This window comes from Clarias gariepinus, chromosome 24 (genome assembly GCF_024256425.1).
Source record: "Clarias gariepinus isolate MV-2021 ecotype Netherlands chromosome 24, CGAR_prim_01v2, whole genome shotgun sequence".
Classification (NCBI taxonomy): Eukaryota; Metazoa; Chordata; class Actinopteri; order Siluriformes; family Clariidae; genus Clarias; species Clarias gariepinus.
The window spans coordinates 9,848,092-9,873,791 of record NC_071123.1 but is presented as its reverse complement, the minus strand read 5'-3'; positions in this window follow the sequence as shown (position 1 = coordinate 9,873,791).

The following is a 25,700-nucleotide window of genomic DNA, read 5'->3' as shown; positions in this document are numbered from 1 at the left end:
AAACACATTTCCGGTACCGGCAGTGTCTTCCTGTCTGCAGCCATTAGCGCTGCTAGCATTAGCATCGCTAGCATCTTTAGCTGCAGTCTCGAAGCAAGCATAGAAAGTGTTCAGCTCGTCATACCGGATGTTGGTGCTTTATAGTCCGTTATAGTTCTTAGTCCCTGCCACAGGCTTCTGGTTGGGAAACGTCCTCATAGTCTTTTTTTCCATGGTATCATCCGCTAGATTCCCGATGAATCCCACAACTGCTTCCGTACACACGCTGACATCATCAGAGCTGCTTCAGAACATGTGCCAGTCTGCGTCATCAAGTGCATACTGTAACGTGACCACCAATTGGTCCGTCCAGCGCGCAAACCTCCCTCTGAACCGGAACTTCCTGTTTCAGCCTTTGTTTTTATTTTGGCATGAGGAAGATGGCGGCATGGTCGGATTTACCAAACGGTGGAACTCCCGAGGTAAATAAAAAGGACGACACATGATGGTCAGTAGTTCCAGGTTTGGTGTGCAGGAGCGTGTAAGTGGAACAACGCTCGCGCTGTTGCACCAGCTGCTGTTCACCATTAAACACACGCCGCCTCTTCTTGACTTCCCCGAGTCCCTGGCCATCTTGGATTCTCGAAGCATTTTGTCCTCCACCTTTTACAGCTCTGGAGCAGGAAAGACTTCACTTACTGTGTCCAGTAAGTGCTCTTCAGATTTACGTTCACTGCACTACCCAGGTGTCCAACTGGACGTCCTTTCAGACAAAATTGTCCTGAGGAATGTTTTTGGTCCACTCCTAATTATAAACTGCAGGTGCGCTACATCAGATGACGTCACCTGACTGGGGTTATATATGCCAAAATTTGGCATGTTTGATACACACATGCTTCACAACCGGCAACACAGAAAGATGTTCCCATAGCGTTTTCACGCAGCATCTCATTCCCGCTTTTTCAGGGAACAGGGCTACAGTAAAGTAACCCGAGACTTTATCCCAAGTTTTGTGAAACACGGTTTTATTATGTAGCATTTATACGGTATTTTACTGTTAAAATTACAGACATTTTTTACAGTGTACATGCTTATGTAGATTTTTTTCCTACATTTATAATCATCCCCAGATGAAAGCTATGGAAAGGATCAAATGATAGTTTTAACAATCGCATGTTTTAGTGTGTGTGTTTTGTTTCGATGGCTCCAAGTTAATTTAATTATGCCTATATTTTGGTAATAAAACTGTTCTTCAAAATATGACATATTTTACAGTTATTTTGTATGGTTATTTATAGTCATATAACTCAACACCCCCTTTCCCCAAATACTTGACCACACCGTACCCCTAGTTTGTTTTTTTTTTGTTTTTTTTTACAAATTAACCACTGGTTGTTGCATTGTGCATGTGCAAGTAAGGTCCATAGTTTGCCAATGTTGGTGCGAAAGACCTTTTTATAGCATCTATTCTTGTTCAATATCAGTGCCCAACCTCACTAACATTACATATAATACATATGAATGTATTAACATGTATCCTAAACAGCCACTTGATACCTGAATAGGTTTAATGTGTCAATTAGGTATTGGATTGTTATGAAGGCTAATGAAACTCTTCTTATGTGCTTTATCCTGGTTAGTATCTATCCTGAAAACACTCTACATGAGCCAAAGTAAGGAACATACCCTAGATGGACCAGGATTTTTATACTGTATATCTGTGGGGCAGCAATGCTACTACTGCACCAGCACACCTTCCCCCAAGGATGAGGTAAGAACCCTAATTTAAACAGGGAGAAAAATCAGACAAATCTTGTTTAGCAAGTTGGCAGACAGACTCTTTTATAACAACACCAAACTGGACAGGTTCTAGGAAATGTTCCATGTGGTTAATGGCACCGCATGAAATCACATATCTTTACTTGACATCAAAAAATAAATGGATGTTCTTTAACAAAATACCAAGCAAGTGGGGGTTTGCTCATCAAAAGCAGCTTCGACAGGAAGAAAATTCTATTGGTAATATTGGTCAGCTAGGTTTAAGTTACCAGGTTGCTAGTGGCCAGCAGTGTTTGCCATATGAGTTCAATGCTTTATATTTGCCTTAGGCTTTGATTTGGGTCAATGAGAAATAAAGTGACATTTTACCTAAGAATTTTGTCTCATATTGTGGGTCATTCAATGGTTGGCCCAAGGACCTTTGTTGGCAACATTAACTATTTTCCTTAAATGGTTAGATCAATTCACTATACAGATATGCTATAGTCTCCTATGATTGTTTCCACCTGTTGGTTGTCCTAGGCTCTCAGATTTCCTTTTAATAAATCCATCAAGCATAAAGTATTGTGTCCTGCACCTCACTTCTGGTTACAGATGACTTCAGCTCTCCAACCATCCATTGTTTTCTCATCAGGTCACCATTATTAAATGTTTAAATGCATAATCTAACACAGCTGTATCTTGTGAGTTTAAAGCAGCCCATGCAACTTAAAACACGGAAAGACAGCTAGTGTCTCATAATGCAATAATAAACCGAAGACAGCTAAAGAATAAATACACATGAGTCACCTAGGCCAAAAAGATAGACCTTAAATTTGAACCAGTGAAGCAAGCCAAACTTTATAAAGCACCCCAAACTCTTTTTAGTATGAAGTCAAATGACCTGGCTGAGAAAAAAAGACGCTTTATTCAGTTAATTGCGAAAAAACTTAAGACTGCTCAAAGTTTTTTGAGTTTTTTTCATTTTGAGTTATTTGTTGAACAAAGTAGTCACTCTTCATATTCCAGAAAACATAATATAATTTTTGTTGCTGTCTCTTTTTTCCCAAAGAAGTCAAGACAGACAATGAACAAAGGCATTTATCAGAGTACGTTTACACCCTTGACTTTCTTCATGCGTCAGGGTTTCATAGTATTCAAAAGCAAAAATATTCAAAAATATTTAAAGATAAATCTTTATTAAGCTCAAGGGAAATTGCTTATTAACATGTTATTAATATGAATGATGAGGAATAAAAAGTCAGTGTTTTAACCGATGAGTTTTCAAGACCTAGCTGTCACACTGACATCTGATCTCACTTACAACAGTAAACTTTGACCAGGTAATTTGATTAGACAAGAAGAATTTCATGAGGACACTGGGACATTTAACCACAGTAAATGCATCAGTCTGCTTCACAGGCATTATAATAATAATGAACCTTTCATAAAGAGTACTACGTGTAATGTGGAATTCTGTGGTGGATACATCCTATGTAGCATGCTAGCTTTCCATTTTACGTTATTTGGGGGTCTAACCCGAAACCTTTAGTTAGCTGAGGTTATTTTAATATAGAATTTAAGTTGAGACATAAAGAGAAACTTATGAGATTTACAGGACTGTCCACCACCTCCATGGTTTATTCTCCTTGCCTTTTGGCTACATACAACCATTAAGGATTTAAAACTACTTTCACCCTGACACAGATGGGCGCAGTGGTAAAGTACTTGCCCAATTATCCGAAGAATGTGAGTTCAAATCCCTGGTGATAAGCTGATTGGATAAGCCCTCTCAAAGGATAGGGATTGTAGGCACTCTCTATATATACTCATGTATAGAGACACTTGGCTCTATAGTCAACAATGGGCGTCTGTAAGTTCACGCAAGTGCAAGGATTGGATAATGCTATTGCTATGCTAATAATAAACAAAATACTACTTTCAGGCTTGTTGACTACACTAACTGTGGAAATGGAATAATCACGTGGCTGCATGATCCCTCACTGCTGCAGTTCCTTATTTGGGGTCCCGTTTTTGACCCATAAATGTTGTTAAATGGAGAGTTAGTATGCAAAATCAAGCACATCAATAGAATCTGGACTTTAATACTGTATGTGTGGAAGTCTTATTTAATAAAACTTTATAATGAGAACTTAATGAAGATTAGCATTTGTTTGTTATGGAGGTGTAAAGCCAGGCATCTACAAATCCTGCAGAATAAATTCATAAATTAGTAACCAACACTTGCCATTTAAGGTGCCAGTCTAGTTAGAGCACACATTTAGACACAGACAAAATAAAAACACATTCTTTCAAATACATCTAAAACGACTGCTTACAGTATTTTCACTTAACAAACAAGCACATACTTGTGTACGGAACGAAACTAAAGCACTGTGAAAGCAGGAAAACCCTCAAGCAAAAACACACATAGTTCAAAATTGACCTGGAATTCACTAAGGTCCATTTACTCCCACTCAAACTCAACCATCGATACAAACCCAGTGATGCTTAACTGTCAAGTAATACAACCTCCAAGTATCTGACCCAAACTGCTCACTAGAGGCTCTCAGCACAGCTGCAGGTCTCTCTCTCTCTCTCTCTCTCTCTCTCACACACACACACACACACACACACACACACACACACAAAAATGTATAACTGGCTGCTCATTTTTTCCCAAGAGAACACATAAATGTTAGACTGCAGCTGTGATGAACACACACACACATACACACACACATGCACACACGCAGCTCATATGAGCAATACAGAGACGATGCGAACATGCAGCTGGGGCAGTAAGCGGGTGGATGTTTCCACATCTATCTAAAGGGGAATTCCAACACAACCCCAGAGTTGCATACAATCCAGAACGCTTATGAATACTAATATACACCGTTGATCACATGCAAAAGAAGTTATCCATATCAATTCCAACTCAGGGAGGCCCAAACACAGATGCAGTCCTGACACACAGGTTTAGCTGCAATCTTTCTAGCTCGTACATCAATATCAGTTTGAACGACTATATGCTGTGGGTCCTAAAACATTTCAAAAACTCAGGTTATATACAGGAGCCAAAACACGATCTGGAAGGCGGTTAAACCTGCACAAACAGTCTGGTAGGGAAAACTCACAGATCAGAGTAAATAAAATGCTGGAATGATGAAACTTATTTAGCTTCGGCTGCATCTGGTTTATGTTATTAAAGTCTTGTGTTTCTTTCTAACTGTAGATGTGCACGTGTGTGTCCTAATTCTTCTTGCTTACATACTGAGGGCAGCATGTTTTGCTGGATATCTGGGCCAAAATGCCTTTACTCAATTAGGCCTCTCTCACACACACACACACACACAAGCGCGCGCGCACACATACACACACAGACACAAACACAAACACACACATGCACACGCACACACACACACACACACACACACTTACTTTGCTCAATCACTAGTGTTTGGACTCTGAGAAAGCATTTGATGGATGTTTCTTGTGTAATCGCATAGTTGACTACAAGCACTGATATGTACTACATCTGGACAGGCTCCAGTTTAAGTCAAGAGCATGTCTATGGAGCCAGATTCTCGGAAAGGCATAAAAAGTGGGCCATGTTGTCCAGCATTTATGCTCGTTGAGTGGTCAGGTCTGACCCTTATTATAAAGGAATGCATCTGTCTGAAGAATGTGTGTTCCAGGGCAAAAGAATTAGTCTCATTTGAGAATGCAGTTTGTTCATTTGCCCTAGAATGCTAACAGCACACCACTCCGATGTGTAAAAAGCCATTGACATAAACATTGCCTGTTTCAGATTAGTAATGAGTTAAATGTGAGTTAAAAGTGTCCATGTCAGACGAGAGCATGTATCTGCTGGAACATCCTGTTGTAAAAGCATTTATTTATTGGCCATGCCCCACCTGCTCTTCCTCAGGGTTATAAGAGGTTCAAAGGTTAAAAATGAAAAGGTCACAGGCTGTCTTTGTCTATGTGTGGAATGACATGATATAGTGAAAGTGCAGAAAGGGTGACACGAGAGCGACACACACACAAACACACACACACTGGATGAAACAAGAAAGACATTTTGAGATTGAGAAGCTGAACAAGCCTTAGGGAATGGTGTGCAAAGAATCAGTACCATGCACAAACCTTCTTCTTCCTGTGCAAGATAAACAGCATTTTCTTGAAGCATTCGGTCTAAGAACTAACATCCAGTTCATGTTTTTTTGTCTTATGTACTCTGTCTAAATCCTTTTCGTCTTTATTATTATTATTATTATTATTATTATTATCAATTACAAACTCAAACCTAACACTTCTATCCACCAGTATTTTTTGTGTAATTATACAAATGCAATGCACATTGCTGTTATATAAGGAAAATAATCAAGAACAGTTTAGTGTGATGCATTCCTAAGTTTATTATGTTCTTATAACAGCATGTCAGGATTGTTTTATTGTTATTATGCAACAGCATGTTGTCAAAAAATGCCATATTATACTTGGTGCACTGTCACCTTGCACTTCCAGGGTCCGGGTTCGATTCCCGCCTCGGGGTCTGTGTGCATAGACTTTGCATGTTCTCCCCGTACTTGGTGTGTTTCCTCTGTGGGAGTAAAGCAGGGCACACAGAGGAAACCCACCAAGCACGGGAAGTTTAGAACATGCGAAGTTTATGCACACAGACCCCGAGGCGGGAATCAAATCCATGCACTGTCACCTTGCACTTCCAGAGTCTGGGTTCAATTTTCGCCTTGGCTTTGTGTGCATGGAGTTTGCATGTTCTCCCCATGTTGGGTTTCCTCCCACAGTCCAAAAACATGAGGACTAGAGTAACTGGCGTTCCCAAATTGGACATCATTTGTGATTAAATGGTAAGCACTGTCACCTGGAACTTGCAGGGTCTGGGTTTGATTCCAGCCTCAGGTCTGTGTGCATGGAGTTTGCATGTTCTCCCCGTGCTTGGTGGGTTTCCTCTCTATGCTCTTGTTTACTCCCACAGTCCAGGATTGAATCTTTTGTTTCACATACCAAGATGTGCCCTTAATTAGGCACTAGAGAGGGACTTGGGGTTCAGACTTGTGTTAAAAGCTTGTTACTTTTGTAGCTCATACTGTGAACAAAACTATACTGATGGTTCAGAACGACTTAGAAGCAATAATTAGGTGATAAAGAGTTGTTTAAAATGACATAACGTTATGTGTTTTCTTGCTGGAAGTGCTTCCAGGACTGGTTTTGGAATGTGGGTTTGGCAGACAGCTGTTTTTTTCCTGTTTCCAGTACTATAGACCGTACCGATCTACTTTCACTCTTGGTTGTTGAAACAACCAAGAGTTAGTGTAATTAATGATTGTTAGACCACCTGTGACACAAAGTGATACATATGGTTAAATTTCACAGTGATGTTAGGCTGTATATCAGCACTATTTTAATGACTATTGTCAATCAAATTAGACGGATCTAACTGTTGTACTGTTTAATATATACATTTATAGTTCAGCTTAAATTATGCGTGAATTTGCTACAAAAGTTCCTAGGTTAATTGTTACAAACAATATTGTAAGTGGAAACCTTTAACACTACATCAGAGCTGTTATAAAAAATGAATAAACACTTCCTTACCAATTAGTTTTAAACAACATTGTGGTATAAAACCTAGATCAGCTGAGATCATTCCCCTTCAAACCCATTCCTAAGAGTGTTACCATAACATAAGATCAAGCTTATCCGGATTAAGACCTCAAAATCACATGTAACCATTACATGCTACTGTTAACATTTGTAAGATATCTTTTTTCTAATGGCGGTACAGACATTATGGAGCATATGGGATGTTTTATCACAAAGAGCGATAATCACCGCCTTATAAAAACTGCATTCTGGGTGGCGAATTTTTTACGAACCCAAAACAGCAGTGCTGGAGATCTGTAATTCTTACTAAAGCAGACTTGGTCATTACTTTATACCCTCATGAAATCTCACCTCTACCCTTTTTTTCCCCCGTAGTTTACATCTTGACTGACTTCAATTGCATGGTCATAACCTTTTCTCTGAATCTGCTTAACAGTTGATCTCTCCTGTTCATTTTTTTTTAATCGTGAAACATGTAATAGCATTCCTCACAACTCCAAATGATAAAATGAGGAAAATGACACCTGCCTAAACAATTGTGGGATCTTTGTTTTCCCCTCCTACATTTACATGTAAGGTGAAAATTTAATGTTACAAATCTGGGACGAAAAAAAGAGCTGTGACCCCTGAGTCACTATCTGAAATGCTCTTGAGTTCATCCTTTTAACAGAATCTTGGCTCGAGCCAGAGATGGAAATGAAACATTATGTTTTGATTAAAGATAAGGAGGAAGTGAATAACACCAAACATATGTGTTCTTTGAAAATTTACTATGTCATTGAGAGATGTACTTTAAATCTTATTTGTATGTTTATATATAGGCAACACTAGGCAAATCTCTTTCTTAAGTGCCAGACTCCCCTTCTCTATTTTATTTTGCTGCCTTTGTAATACAGTAATCACAATCATAAAAGAAGATTTGAAAAATGGTAACTCAGATCCGTCTAATAAATGATGCTTGGCACATTAAATACATCGTTTTTCCCACTGATTAATCAAAATCCCAACAACAATAAACATCGTTTAGAATCAATTCATTAACAAACGGTTAATCTGGAAAAGATTACAGCATTAGACTTGCCAGTTGGCTACGAGGGTGCCAATACTATACGATACCGTATCACAAACAAGCTATTATTCATTCATCAGTAACCACTGTTGACTGGTGGATCCAGAACATATGCCAATAATACGGGGCATGAGCCAGGAATACAGCATGGAGGAAATGTCAGTGCATTTTGGGGTACCATACACACAGACACATTCTTTAGAGCACACCTAACATGTTTAAAACACCAGCATGCTTTTTGGTAGGATGGAGGAAACTGGAAAACCCAGAGATAATTAATTTGATGCAAAGCTTAAGATTTAATTGTAGTCCTGGTAGTAAGGTGGTAATGCTACGAATGCTTAAGCAGGAGCACCAGAAGGATTATATTTCATAGCACACACAAGACCTGTCACCCTCTTGTAGGCTACCTTTAAAGTCTACGTGCAAGACAGAATACAGCTATCCAGCGAGTGAGTGAGCAAGCAAGAAAGATCATGTTTTTTGCACATTACTAATACAACACTGATCATTAATAAACTCAGATTACCTACCGCATGCATTTCAGTAGGCCAACCAACAATCTTCACCATGTACAGCAATAAAAAATGTTCAGTTGTTTTCTTTTACTTATATGTAGGCTTATATGAGCTAAATCAGGCTACATTGCTAACAACATGATTTAGCAGCAGAAATGTGCATTGATCAGCCAGACACCAGTAATGTAAAAACCAATGAAAATCATTAAAAAAGAAATAAATAATGCATGCACAGGGTATACAGAGTTACCGATGCCAGTGCGCCTGCACTCAACATCCTATCCTCCTGGCTTATTATCAGAGACAGTAGAATGGTTATATTACCTAGTAATACTGTACATCTTCTGCATATATGTAGGTCAGTGTGACTCTAGTATCCATCACCTTTCAGGACATGTCTTACAAAGAGTTATTTAGCTAGTTTCATTAAAAAGCCACAGGATGTTTTTAAAACACTGCAATGAATAAAGGCACTGTGTGACTCCATGCTGTGTGATTAAACACAAAAATGTACACCCTCAACAAGTATTTCCAACAAAGTGTTTTAGTTTCACAAATCCCTGACCATAGACCTTCATATGTAGAGGTCCAGGTTTGTTTTGTGTCTAATCCACTATCTGAATAGAAGAATCAGAGAATAAATGACCACCGACTAAGGCTCAAACCACTGGGGACTGAACAACCTTGGCCACGAAGATCAAACATTGCATGAAATACACAAGCAGAACTCCACATGTAGCACTGGGTGTTGTCAACTAACATACAGGCTTCACTACAGAGAGCATCTGGTTTTTCATATTTTATGAGGTAGATCCAGTGATTGTGAGCTAAGGATTTAGCAAATCAATCACCAGCGCCTTGATGACACATTATAATTATATAATTCTCCAATTAATGATTTCAGGCTAGTCACAGACAAATCTTACCCTATCCTTTTCTCCTTTACCCTTTATTTATGTGTTGGGTTTTTGCACCGATTAGCCATAACATTAACACATTAACACTTATTAGCAGTTATAGACCAGTAAACTGGCGACAGGTTCATGGGAGCTTATTTACGCCTGTGCAGACCAAAGGCTAGTCCATCTGGTCCGATCCCACACAAAGCCAATGAAGCACAACAACTCACTGAAAAAACTCTATCCTGGCCACGATAGACAGGCATCAGAAGACCACCAAGCACAGTGCCCAGGAGGCAAATAGTTCAAGGCTCCAATTCAGCCTCCTATTCTACAGATCTGAACTGATTGAGCACCCATGGGATGGATGTGCTGAACAACAAGCCCAAACCATCGAGGTCCCATCCCTTTTTCTTGTGGCAGACTTTGGGTGCTGAACTGCCCGGGGTTCCCATGTTCCATGTTGACATAGTATTTATACACAGAGAAGGACCCAAATGACTCCAAGGAAACATTTAGAGCTCAGTTGCTTTTTGATGTCAGCCACATTGGCAGATTGTGGGGATGGTGCAAAGAGAATGATATTTTATAAACTAAGAATTAGTTTGTGATGAGAAAATAAGTCTGTTTCACAGTATGCTGGCAACTGTTAATCAACAGTATAATTTCCTCTGAACACTAGCATGTAAACGATATCACCCAAGCTGCAAGGTCCTTTGACCGTAACGAGCCAACTTTCCACCATCTACCCAAACAGTCCAATTTGTTTTATTTGGGTAGCCTAAAATCAGGCAACAATACATTACTGATTTCGATAGATACACATTTCTGCTTTGTGGTCCATGTCCATGTTACTTTTAAAGAACCTGCAACATGATGAACAATATTTTAATCTCAGGCAAAATTTTCTTAAGTCAGTCTGGTCTTAATCAGGCCAGGGTTCCTCGAGAATCAAATCTCCCAATCAACTCTGGTGTGTTCTAAATCTAACCACAAAAAGGAGGTAAGGAACATTATCTACCCAATCTAATTTCTGTTTCCATATTTCTGTACATCATGTTACATCAGGTTTCAGGTTATTATTTTAACAAATTACATGTAGGTCAATGTTAAACACATGCTAAACAAAGCATTACACTGTATTTAAGATAAATAAAATAATGATGCACCTCCAGGTCCTGGGTTTGATTCCCGCGCTGGATCTGTCTGCATGAAGTTTGCATGTTTTCTCCCCATGCCTTGTGTGCAAAGTCCAAAAACATGCAGGTTAGGCTAATTGGCGTTTCCAAATTGCTGTAGTGTTTGAATAAGTATGTGAATGTTGACTGGAGGTCTTACTATGGTTGTACAAAGGGAAATAAATACAATGCTCTCCACTGCACCTAATTGGACTACAGGGGCTCCCGGGTGAATGGATGGAATTATTATATATTACTCATTCCGTCACTCATTGTCTATACAGCTTTATACCCTGTATATAGGGTCTGTATAGAGGTATTAGAGGCACACAGACCCCGAGAGAGGAATCAAACCCGGACCCTGGAGGTGCAAGACAACAGTGCTAACCACTAAGTGATAAACCCCCATGCCTTTTATATGTTATTAATTAATTTGATTAATATACAAATGCCATTTTATTGTCTCAAAGCACCTTTAGAGAATTCCAAATGATTTGAATGTCTAATAATTCAGTTATCATTCTTTTCCACCTAAGAGAGGTTAAGTTCAAATGTTAATAGTTTGCCATCGAACATCAATATTAATATTAATAAATGATTGTCTGAATTTTTTTAATCCATTTATCCACTAGTCTTTACAGTCTCACAGCACCATTTTTCAGCTGTTATCTAGAACCATCAAGTTCAAATATAATTGGCCATGGATTTGAGGAGGAATTTAAAATAACCTTATATTGCCCTCTGTAGGTCAAACAGCAACATTACAAGAAAATATTTTTTTATAGTTCTGTGGATAATTTTATAACATTCACTTCTTCACCTTCAGTGACCACTTTATACTGTTGGGGGTTGCGGATTGTCAAAATCATTTGAACACATGGAAAACGGAGAATGAGTCCATCGCAGGTAGCCTCGAATTTTAGACAGGTAGAAGACAAAGGGGCGGGGTGAGGTGAGTATATTTAACTGTGATGATTAAAATGTAGGCCTGTGCATCATTTGAATCATATATTAACAGAAATTGTAATACATGTAGGGGTCTCTGGCTATTATTTATCTATTCATTTATGCGTGTTTTTGCTCATTTATACATAGTGTAAAATTAATGTAGATCATCCATTTACCAGCATCTTTAGGCAATGGTCAGGAAAAAAACTGTTTATTTAAAATACTATATACTGTTAATTTTGATATATGTTTAAACTCAATCTTTAGCTATACAATTTTTAACGAATCATGTTATGCATAGACCACTGGTTTTCTCTCTGTATCTCCATGTGTTCACCATCTGTACTCTGACTGTGTAACTGCTGTACTAAACAATATGATTTAATTATAAAAAATGCAAAATTGTACCTTTCACAACAATAGAACTAACTTAAGCATGGGTCTTGAGGCTCAGCTGCTTTGTATTATTAAATTAGATTCAGTCTCATTTGAGAACAAAATCTTTGCCAAAAAATAGAAAATAAATAAACATTAGCAATTAGTCTGAAATATGTAACAGTCCCAATGTTAGGCATTTATCTTGCCAGTTGTAATATGTAAAAAATAATCGAACTAATATTAGACTTTTTCCAAACCAAATCAAATCAGAAAATAAATAAACTAAACAGTCAGCCATTTCCATTAGAAGTCAGCAGGATATATTTAGGACATCATACTACAGTTAGGTGATGGTGCTGGGGAGAAGTGACACCTGGCCAAAGAAGCAAATTTGTTTTGCCATAATTGGATATTTGTATTGCAACATGAATAAATATCCAAACTGCCCACCACGTCAGCTAAACCAAGGAATTATTAATGAACTTAGAACATACCACATCATGATCTGGCATTATTCAGAATTGTTATTCACCGGATCTCTGGACAACAACAGTTCAGTGTCCACCAATGTATACCAATGACACTATTCTACTCTGGTTTTTGTTGTTGTTGTTGTTGGTTTTTTTTTTTCATTTGATGCAGAAGAGGCTTTTGCCTGGCTAAAAACAGCAATTTGTGGTTAGATCTGGAAATATTTGGCTTTAGGCTGAAGTTTACCTGTAAAATTGAAGTTTTATTTTGCGGTTTCTTAGACTCAGACCTCACTAGAGCTTTTCAATTATCAGCCTTTTATTTGCATTGATGAACCAGAGAATGAACTCCTGCTCACCTCTTTTGTTTGCTCTAGCTCTAGAACCACTCACACAGGGAATCGAATAAAGGAATGTGTGCTATATAAAATATGCAGTCAGACATTTTTCTTTTTAATATTCAAGAATCCTTGCCACACCTTATGAGCCTTTTTTCCTTCATGGTATGGCACGGTATGGAATAACCTGGTCCAAATATACTACTGTAGTCTTCCTTCCGATTTAGCACCTACTGTAGGAAGGCTCATGCACCAGTCAGTGTTCCTTTATGTAGTTCCTGCATCAGGCTTGGTTTAAAGATTTCCCTAACCCTTATAAGATATAAAAGGCTCATAGAGAAGAGTTTCTGGGCTCTAGAGTAAAGTATTTATTCTAAGTAATTCTTTACTTTACCATCACTTTAAAAAAATTTGTCGTAGAAAGGGCGGTAAAGGGGACTTGGGTGCATTTTGGGAAAAATGTGTGGAAAAGTCCAAATACTGTAGTGCCTCCAAAAACCCTGTTAACTTCCAAACTTCAAATTAATGTATAGGCCATCCTTTTAAAATGTTTTAAAATGAAACTATTACGCCCTAAACACACACACTTCCTTCGGGAGTGTGTTCAGTGCCAATCAGAATCAGACATTTTCTACATTCTCATTACTACTTTGAACTAATATTCAACCCAACCCCCTGCCTCTCCCTTTTTAATGATGTTTCGCTGTGAACTCTGAATTAACATTGTATGGTGCATTAGTTGGATTACTGCAGCAAATAAAAAAGAATAAAAACAAAAACACCATATTAAGAATTTGGTTTCAGTCCAGTCTCCCATTAAAACAGCACTGGTTAATTACATATCACCTCCCTGACATGCACAACTGCACGCCTTAACAGAGCCAGATCTATGTCTGTCCAGGCATGGTCATGAATTAGCTTGTCCATTCAGGACCTCCTCAGGAAACAGGATCCTCTGTTGTAACAGACATAAAGGATTAGGTCACTTAATGATAACCCAGGCCTCCTTTTCAAAACCAGATGTTTCAAACCCTGTACAAGACTATCCATGGACTAAATAAAAGAAGCAAGTCAACAAAGAACTTAGGACTCAAAAGGCTCATGAAAGTGAATGGAACCATCAGAAACTCATCCAGCTATTCAACCACAACCCATTTTAAGTACCAGCAGAAGAACCGCCACCTATTGACCCACCCGAGAATCTATTACTCAATGGCAAACCTATATCATTTAATTAAGGCTACCAAACCAGCCAAGAAGATAAGATAAATTCTTTGTTAAATACACTGATGAATGGCGCCTTGATATTCACATATGGCAGTGACGTATTTGCCAACATGGATTCTGAGGCTACTGATATTGTCTATTACATCAGACAAACCCTGACAAAATCTAATTCCTGAAAATTGTTGGATTATAGGCCAATGTTCACCTTTATGGAGTCTAAATATAACAAGTGCAAGAATTTTAATATCTGTGGTCAAGGAGAAGAAAGTGCTTTCTGATAAATTCACAGCAAAATAGATTAGGTAACAGCGGCATTCACATTGCACAAATGTAGCCTACAGAAAATTTAATCCCCACAATTATAGGACCGGTTCTAGGCAGTCAGCCTTAATAACAATCAGCATCCATGATATCAAGGTCATTGCCATTGACCTTAAAGCATAGAAAGATATTTTGGTTGAAGTTCAAAACATAGTGGCTTCCACAGAAAATGCCGACTCTGGAGGCAACTCTATCCAGTCATCAGCTAGAGATCAAAGCAAAAGAAGAAGCTAGATGTCAAAGGCATCAGCTTCAGCTCATAAATCTAAAACTTCTTTGTCTTTCGGCTGTTACCTTTCAGGGGTCGCCACTGTGAATCATCTGCCTCTATCTAACCCTATCCTCTGCATCCTCTTCTTTCACACCAACTAACTTCATGCCCTCTTTCACTGCATCCACAAATCTCCGCTTTGGTCTTCCTCTAGACCTCCTGCCTGGCAGTTCCAACCTCAGCATCCTTCTACCGATATATTCACCATCTCTCCTCTGAACATGTCCAAACCACCTCAATCTGGACTCTCTGACTTTATCTCCAAAACATTTAACGTGGGTTGTCCCTCTGATGAACTCATTCTTAATCCTATCCATCCTTGTCACTCCCAAAGAGAACCTCAACATCTTCAGCTCTGCTACCTCCAACTCTGCCTCCTGTCTTTTCTTCAGTGCCACTGTCTCTAAGCTGTAGAGCATCCCTGGTCTCACCACTGTCCTGTACACCTTTCCTTTTATTCTCACTGATACTCTTTTATCGCACAACACACCTAAAACTTTTCTCCACTCATTCCAACCTGCCCGTACCCGCCTCTTCTCCTCCTTTCCACACTCTCTGTTGCTCTGGACCGTTGACCCTAAATACATCATACAAAAACAATGGATGAGGGTCAAAATGCTGGCTTACTTTCTCTCTATTAACTTTTTTCCAAACTTTATCAATTTAAATCTTAAACAGAAAACAGGAATTTCAGAAGACAATTTTCAACAGCATCTTTGTCAAGTCTTTACAAACTCAGGGTAAAGGAACAACTGTCATGCAAACTCCATACATAGACCCAAAGACGGGACTTGAATCCTCAACTCCTCAAGCTTCACCATATCAATTATTATAATATTATAATTCAAATTTTTATATATATATATATATATATATATATATATATATATATATATATATATATATATATATATGCACACAAAGACGGGAATCGAGCCTGGACGGAAATCGAACCTGGACCCTGGAGGTGCAAGGCGACAGTGCTAACCAAGGCGACTTGGTGAGGTGATGGCTATCTACAGTATGTATTCATGTTTAGAAATTTTATTATAAATTATTCCTTTTTAAATTTTTCAGAACAAGGACATTTTAAAAGCAAATTGAATTTTAGTAAGAAACACAGGCAGTAATTTTGATAATTCTGTTACAATCATTTGTGATCCTTCAAATTTCATTATTTCCAGCTGGTCCTATATCAACTGGTGAAGTACTGTAGGCTAGCAAGAAGGGCATTTAAATAAAGCATAGATCTTTAGTTAAATAAAAATAGTAAAAACAACATTATATTGCAAACTCTTTGGAGTCATGCTATTGCTGGTGATTTTTAGATGTCTTATTGGTCGGAAAATGGTGTGTATTTTAAAACCTTGCAACTACTGTATATGCCAGGTTAATTGTTAGTAAATAACTATGGTCAATAAGTAGTTTACAACTGTATATCTACTACATACAGAGATTTATAAACGGTCTAAGGCCAACACTTTTTTTCTTTTATTACACTAAAATGAGCATTAGAAATGTGGAATCATGAAACCACCCTTTTAATTACAAACAGCTTTTATGCTCCACTTAAGTTCTTATTGATTGTGTGAAATCAGCTACAGATCTGGGACTCTGGAGCTTTCAGAAATATGTTATTGCAAAAACATTTAGTAATGTTTAGAGATTAATTCAGATCCACACGGCACTTGGTTTTGTATTGACAATGCAATAAAGACTAGCTATTTATCTGTCTTTAACCATTTTTAAATAAACGCATAAACCCAGACGATAACTCTAATGTCTGGGTCAAACACCGGGATGGGTTATAGTTCATACTGAACTAGCTTAATCTAAGTTGAAACTAAGCAAGCAATGTGGGAAATAACTTAGATGCAGATGTAAGATAAGAATATGTGACTGTTGTCTATGTGTCTATGCTCCAAATAAAAGATGTTGTAATGACTGCTTATGATTTTATTCAAAAGTGTCTCATGGTTTACCGCATTATATGCATGTTCACACTGTTTTATTTTTAATTCAATTCATTTTAATTCAATTTTATTTGTATAGCGCTTTTAGCAACTTTCATTGCCGCAAAGCAGCTTTACACAATCAAAAGAATTATTTAAGTTTTTTATTTATTTTTATTATGTGTTCTTTTAATTATACCTTACTTAACCACTTAAAGCCTAAGAGGGTTTGAAATATGAGGTCAGCTAGTCAATTTCTTAGTGTGTGGTCAAAAATCCTGTAAGAATGATAGGAATGGTCATCACATTCTTTTTCCAACTATGACCAGCTCCATATGATAAAGAGATCAGTGCTGGAATGCAGGTCATCTACACTTGAACTCTCCCATAACAGAGCTCTTGACACTTCCATAAAAAAGTTTTACTTTAGAGAAGAGCATGATGGTAGAAGTCATGGTAAATATTCAGGGTCCACGTGGAAAGAATGCAGCCTATGCTTGCTTTACATATTGCGCAGAGACTTGCTTCACTTGCTTCCAATTTGGTAATAAATAGATAATTCCCACTGTTGACTGTGAGTACAAATGCATTGAAAACCTGGATACATGTGACTCCTGTGAAATAGGACAGATTCTGACTTCATCTGACAGCAATAGAAAAACATACGCTTCCCAGACTAGTCCTTATGTAAGAACTGGGTGATATTCAAAATCCATTCTTCTTTCACAACTCACCACAAGCTGTGTATTATGCAAATCTCTTGCAGGTTGGCTCCGATAGCACACATTATCCTTTAGACTAATGCATGCAGTCACTGCTTAGAGCTCCAACTCTAATCTGATCTTAATTAATTCTCAAACCAGTGGAGGACGCAGTACTTTTGGGATGATCTGTTGCTCTGTTGGTGTTGGCAGCAATGTGCAAGAGAAACCTGGATCTCCAGTCCATGGTTGACTTCAGCTCCATGGCCATTTCCATATGCTACAAACCCGTTCAGAAACGGAGTTAATCCACATCAGGATAATATTAGTGTAGATAATAAAGTGCTTATGGCATTGGATAAAGCTGTGCTAAAATGGAGCGTTTCAATTTCCTGCTGGACTGCACTCTGTTCAAGGTGGCAACGTAGTTAATGTGTTCTGCCAGTGAAGAAGGTCAGAAGAGGCAAATTTACAACCTGTCATAAATTCATGTCAGGAAAATCGGAAATATATTAAATGTAAAACTGGCATCCACTTCAATGTGTCAAGTGTCAAGCTTAAGTTAAATATTTATGAACCCTGACTCTAGTGTCATTCCACTTTAAGCAAATAAAACATTCACCTTTTATTTATTTAGTCTATTGTACTATATTAATAATATCTAGCATGCATCTTAGGAGACGTATAGTATTGCTAATAGCGAATCTCCTCAACCTTAATAGCTTTGCAAACTGGCACTTGGATGATGTGTGGTATGGAGAGCCAACTTACCCTGGTTACTTTTGCACTCTTCCAATCTAATTGTGGTATATTTCTAGTGCTGCCAGTCTCGTTGAGTGCCATGCAGGATCCTGTACCACCCATCCTGACAAAACACATTTTGGGGAAAGCCCGTCTTCTATGTTTATGTGTGAATCCAGTGTTGTGTCATGCAGTGGGAAACAGAATGTAAGTGCAGACATTCTTTTAACATAATTGAAAAACAGAAAGTGATTAGGGAAACACAAACTGGGCTAAGCTAAGAGGTTATGATAAGGAACTATGGTTAAATTTAAAGAGGATTTACTCTGCGAAAATCACTTTTCTGTTTTTTTTATGTATAGCATTTAGGCACTTATCCAGGGCGACTTAAATTTTTTAAATATTTTTTTTTCACATCTGCATTATCAGGCACATTAAGGATCAAGGGCGGCATTCATCCAGGCTCTTTTCTGTTCTGGCACCTAGATGGTGGAATGAACTTCCTCTAGATGTCCGTACATCAGAGACTTTGACTATCTTTAAACGACGACTCAAGACGCATCTGTTTCTCCAGTACTTGGACTAACCCCCCTCCCCCCGAGAAAGAAAAAAAAAAAAAAAAAAACCTCAGTTGTGTTGGACTAATGGTACTTAGTTATTAACCTAGTTAACCCAGTGTAAGTATGTATCCAATGTTGTAAACATTAAAGCACTTTTTGTAAGTCGCTCTGGATAAGAGCGTCTGCCAAATGCCTAAATGTAAATGTAAATGTAAATTAAGGACTTCTAAGGCTTATGCTTACCTGTTAAATAAAGAGCAAAATTTAGGACATCATTTTATATGCTCTAGCAAAGCATTTTAAACTTCTAAATGTTTTTCATTGAAAAAATGCCAATAAGCTGAAAAAAGTCAACACACTTTTTTATGTACATAACAACTTTCTTATGTATGCCTAAATGCACTACTACATAAGAAATGAAGGCCATGACCAGTCACTGTTTTTAAACCAGATCCAAGATGTAAATCTCCTTCCATGGAATCATTATGAAGAAGTTGATTGTAAAAGCTGTTTGTAATCAAAAATCAGTGATTTCTAAGTTCAGTTTGTAACCCAATTTGGTTGTAGCCTAATTCAGTTTTTTCTATAGGAATACATGAAAATAGAATTAATCCATTCTGCACAATTAATAAAAAAAAAACACTCTTAATTCATCTAATTTCTAAATGACAGCAATTCTTTTCAGTGTATTTTCCTGCATTTAGATCATGCTGATTTCACACGTTATTGGTCACACTCAAACAATAACACATCATATATTATTAGAATCATCAAAATCAGAAAATGTTTTATTCTTAATTATTTAAAAAATCAACCATAAATCATAAATCTTGATCTCTCCTTTTCCTCATTGGCCACGTTTCGCTATTACTCGCATGTTACATTTTTTGCAGCTGCAAATAAGTAAAATTGGATTTAGCTAACCCACATTAGTTTTTAAGTACTGAGATGTTACTAAGATGATGCTTACTTTTGTTACTGTGTAGAATGTTAAGATTTTATGTGACTTTTTTATTACATTTTTTTCCCCCAGCAAAAATTCTGTGGCAACTGGAGCAAAAAGAACAGGTTCTATTTAGTTATTTCTATTTATTATAGTTAACGTCCCCTTATGTTCAACAGCTTAAAGCTTTATTCATTTTAAGGTGTCTAAAATAAAGAAAAGAGACTATTTTTGTTAGTCCAGCACTTTATTAAAATTCTCAAATCGTGACTAATTAGAAGGTGTTGATTAAATTTTACAACACAACTCAGGTTAAACAGTAGGTCTTTCCGAAAATATTTAAATATATTATCATTTCTACAATAGCAACCTAGACAGACTTGTAAAGATTAATTTGTACCTATCAATATAGTGAAACTTTCTGGGATGAGACATTTGATAATTGTTTTTGTAAAGCTATTTATACCATGGCAAAGTTCTTCGTATTAAGGGCCTGTTTTTTTCCGGTAACAGTACAAACTAAATTTTTTGTTTTATACAGTAATGTTATAAAAAAAAAAGAGGGCCAGTGAGTGAATGGTTGCATGGCTAATATATCAATCTTTTGTTGATGTTGTTGAAAAAACAAATAAAACCTATATAAATTTATCAAAAATGTAAGAAATTGTAAGAGGAAAAGAAACGTCAGGGCTCTACCTGGGTGCTTTGTCATACGAGATGGGAGTAGTTGTCCACAGATTTGCCCTTCGTGCGAGTGGCCGTGTTACAATATTCTTGCACATGGCACATGTAATACAAATTTAAATTCTTTTCTTTCTGCTTTTGTTAAAAGTCCCAAATTTTGCTCTTTACTTAACAGGTAAACATAGGCCTTAGAAGTCCTTAATGTGCCTGATAATGCGGATGTGAAAAAAAATTATAAAAAAAACATGTAGAAGTTTAAAATGCTTTGCTAGACCATATAAAATGATGTGAGATAAACACTAAATCAAATACTACATTCTTTCCTTCTTGCTCACATCGACTTCCATGACTTTGCTGGTTTGATATTCTGAACCATTCATGTTTTGATCAGCAAGAAATGGCATGTGAAAAATAGTATTACTGAGAAATAAACAAGCATAGACAGATGTAGTTTGTACTCTGCAACATCAGACAAAATGCAGGGAACAGTTTGTATTAGGAACAGGTAATTTCCATTTCAAATTGTTAGCTGACAGTAAATATCTAAATAATGTGAAATGACAAGAGCTAAACTGTCTAGGCCCCAGGCATGAGGGCTTTGCTCTGCGATGTTTAGTTCATGAAGTAAGTCTAAGGAAGGTATGTAAGACGGGATGCTTGTAAAATAATTTTATGCCCTACAACAGACAGGTACCAGAGGGCTTATGAATCTTTAACAGACTCCTGGAAAACTTCACTCTTTGGGAGTATGGATTTATAAATTGTAATCATGAGATGGTAAAAATATGAGAAAATAATGCACCACTACAAGCCTATCTTAATAAATAGGAAGCATCTGCTTTCAAGAACTGCGTACCAAATTGAAGCACTCGATGTACTTATTGCTCTTCAAAACAAAACCTAATACATAACATTGTGGTACAAAAAAAAGCTCATGTCATTTCTAAAAGAAAGGAACAAAATGAGATAAAACAGGAACGGACTGAGAAGAGTTTACCCAACAAATTTATGACATTGCAGGCAAACTGATGTGTTGTATTAACCTTATACATATAGAAAAGTCATATGTATTGAAAAGAGCTATTTTAAAATAGACGTTTTTGTAAACCTAAAGCAAAATGGGACATCATTATTCTGTGTGCAATATTCATAAATAAGGTCCTTGATCAAATAAACCTAATAAAAAGAATGTCATGCAGTGTATGGTGTACAGCAACCACACGTGGGTTATATTTTCGGCCATGCATAAATGACAAAAGCAATATATTTTAATCTAATTTTGCTCTATTCATTGCCCTAATTAGTTTGGATCCACATGCAAGCTTTAACAGTCTTCATGGATCCAAGCAAGCCAGACCAGATGCCTGGAGAGGATGTGTCCATTATTTGCAGACTACACAGATTGAGCAGTGTGTGTGCATTACATGAGATGCAGAAAACAGTCACATCTGTTTTACTTAGAGTTCTAAACAGCATAAATTGCCTAAATTTTAAAATAAGCTAAACTGAGAACTCTAGAAGACTGAACTGACACTGAAATCTATTTAACCTGATGAACTTCAAGAAAAGAACACTGAGTTCAAACATAAAAACAGGCATCTTTAACTGCTGTTGGCATCCTGTAGCCTAAGATTTGTTTTTTTCTTGGCTGACAGGAATAAGCATGATGTGGCCTTCTGGCTCACTGTTCAATATTTAGGATCATGAGATACTTTTCTGTTCACTCTTGTAAAGAGTAATTATTTAGCCTTCGTGTCAACTTAAACCATTCTGGCAATTTCTGCTAACAGAACGATTATTGGATATTTTATTCCTTCTGTGTCAGCTCTAGAGATTGTTGTGTGTAAAAAATCTCAGGATATCACTAGTTTCTGAGACACTCAAATCACCAAATCATCACTTTAGCCTGACCACAAAGCCACTGGCTAAAGTGACTAAAATCACATTTTCCCCATTCAATTGTTAATGTGAAAATTAATCGAAGCTCTTAAGATGTATCTGCATGATTTTTATAATCTCTATAATCTCTATTTTTGTTCTCAAAGTCTTCTTTGAATAGAGGGTTGTGATACCCTCACCCATAGAGGTTGTTAATGACGTCACTGACTCAGGTTTGGGGGACATCACCAGGTTGGGTTTTTTTCTTCACATCTCATACAATGTTTCTGTCATCAATATTTTCCGTGGTTGGGCTGTCTGGTTGTTAATACACCAAAAGTTTCTCTCTTTTTTATTTAAAAAGACATTCCAAATTGTTTCAAGTCCAATGCTTTTGCAACAGTTCTGCTATATTTCCTTTCACAAACAGCTCTCTGGACTTTATGTTGGTACAGTACAACTTTTCAAACCAATAGATGAAGTCTTTACAGGTGAAACTCATGGCTCAAGCCAAGAAGACTTTCAGAGCTATTCACTGTATATACAAAGATTGTATGGACAACAAGAAACACCTGTCAGTCATATCTACCAGATTTTTTTAATCATTGGTTCAAAGAACAATTGGTCATGTTCATGTTCTTTCATCCAACATTAGATATATTTTTTTAAATATTCAAAACAGAAGAATTTGACTTTGCAGTTCCATTTTTTTACCAACCAGTTTTTCCTAATACTACAATATCTGCAAAAGGTTTAAAACACAAGCCAACATAATTAATCTTCTCACCAACCATGATAACCAGTAACACTGGCTTTAAGCATTACTGACAAATCGGCTTGGAAGCTTATTGCTTAGTCTACCAAGTTTACAACACACAACTCAAGTCATAAAAGGCCATTTTCAGTAATGATGATTCAACAGGCCATTGTCAGCAATGATAGCTTAACCTTTACAAAAAGAACATTGCATGAAGTGTTTTACCAGAACATGTTGATATTACTAATGAAAAACATTGATTTTTCAATTCTTTAGAAGGTCTGTATCTCTTGTAAGTGGGTGATGAAAGCAGACAGTCAAAACAGAATTCAGAAAAATGTAAACAAATAAAAGCATGATTTTTGTTTTAGAAATTATATATATCTATAGTATATGGTTCAACTGGAACAACATTAATAAAAATACTTTTATTCTAAAATTCTAAAGGTCTACAAAGATGTCATCAATCACAACCTAATCAAAATAATTACTTTGATCCTTTTGGTTAATAGCTACAGTATTACGTTGGCATAAGTCAACACTTTGTTCATAATGTGACATGTCAGTTAAGTCTTTCACAAAACTATCTTATTTAAGACGTAAGGCCTGGTTTTTATTACAATAACATATGAACTGAAGGACTAGTTGTTTTTTACCACAGTATTATCCTTCCTGTCTGGTGCAGGGCAAGCACAATGTCTAGCTATGATTTGTAGGGTAAATGATCAGTAACATTATATCATAATATAAAATTAGTTTGTGTTTTTGTAGCATATAAATGGAATTTAATAATGAGCAGTGTAGCAGGATAAGAAGTCACTTACAAAATTTAAACATAAGATTTACTATTGTGCGGTACAGATGGCAAGCCCAAGATCATAAAAAAAAAACATCAAATAACATCAAAATAAAAAAGCAGGACATGCAATGTGTTGCAACAGTCAGGATGACCACATAACTGTTTATTTTCTCAGGTTTCCACTACAGAGTTTGTGTGTGTGTGTGTGCGTGTGCGTGTGTGTGTGTGTGTGTGTGTGGGTGTGTGTGGGTGTGTGTGTGGGTGGGTGGATGGGTGTTTATCTCTTTACCATGTGGGCACATGTGGCAGTCCCTTGGGAATTTTTCTGTACAAAACTGTCATTGGGGGGTGTTCGATATTTGTGCATGTGTGTGTCTGCCAAACAGGGTTTCAGGGTCGCGTGCCTCCTCTCCAGAAATAGCAGCCAGCATGCAAGGCATTTGTTTTAGTTAGCCACTCACATACTCAGAGACAGACACACAAACACACAGTGAACAAGGCAGACACACATTTTTATGTCTATACTCATTTATAACACAGACTTTCTTTTCCATATACAGTGGGACAAAAAAATATTTAGTCAGCCACCAATTGTGATTTTTTTATGAATTCATTGGTAAAGTTCTCGGTAAAATATGTATTTGGTCACCTACAAACAAGCAAGATTTCTGGCTCTCACAGACCTGTAACTTCTTCTTTAAGAGACTCCTCTGTCCACCACTTGTTACCTGTATTAATGGCTTTTGTTTGAACTCGTTATCAGTATAAAGACACCTGTCCACAACTTTAAGCAGTCACACTCCAAACTCCACTATGGCCAAGACAAGAGAGCTGTTAAAGGATACCAGAAACTAAATTGTAGACCTGCACCAGGCTGAGAAGACTGAATCTGCAATAGGTAAGCAGCTTGGTGTGAAGAAATCAACTGGGGGAGCAATTATTAGAAAATAGAAGACTTACAAGACCACTGATGATCTCCCTCGATTTGGGGTTTCACGCAAGATCTCACCCCGTGGGGTCAAAAAGATCAAAAGAACTGTGAGCAAAAATCCCAGAACCACACGGGGTCCTAGTGAATGACCTGCAGAGAGCTGGGACCAAAGTAACAAAGGCTACCATCAGTAACACACTGCGCTGCCCGGGACTCAAATCCTGCAGTGCCAGACGTGTCCCCCTGCTTAAGTCAGTACGTGTCCAGGCCCGTTAGAAGTTTGCTAGAGGATTGGATTATCCAGAAGAGGATTGGGAGAATGCCATATGGTCAGATGAAACCAAAATAAAACTTTTTGGTAAAAACTCAACTTCTCGTGTTTGGAGGAGAAAGAATGCTGAGTTGCATACCTACTGTGAAGCATGGGGGTGGAATCATCGTGCTTTGGAGCTGTTTTTCTGCAAAGGGACCAGGGCAACTGAGTCGTGTAAATGAAAGAATGAATGTGGCCATGTATCGTGAGATTTTGAGTGAAAACCTCTTTCCATCAGCAAGGGCATTGAAGATAAACAGTGGCTGAGTCTTTCAGACTTTCAGAATGAGCATTTTAAGGTCCTGGAGTGGCCTAGCCAGTCTTCAGATCTTAACCACATAGAAAATCTTTAAAGTGAGTTGAAAATCTGTGTTGCCCAGCGATAGCCCCAAAACATCACTTCTCTAGACAAGATCTGCATGGAGGAATGGGCCAAAATACCAGCAACACCTT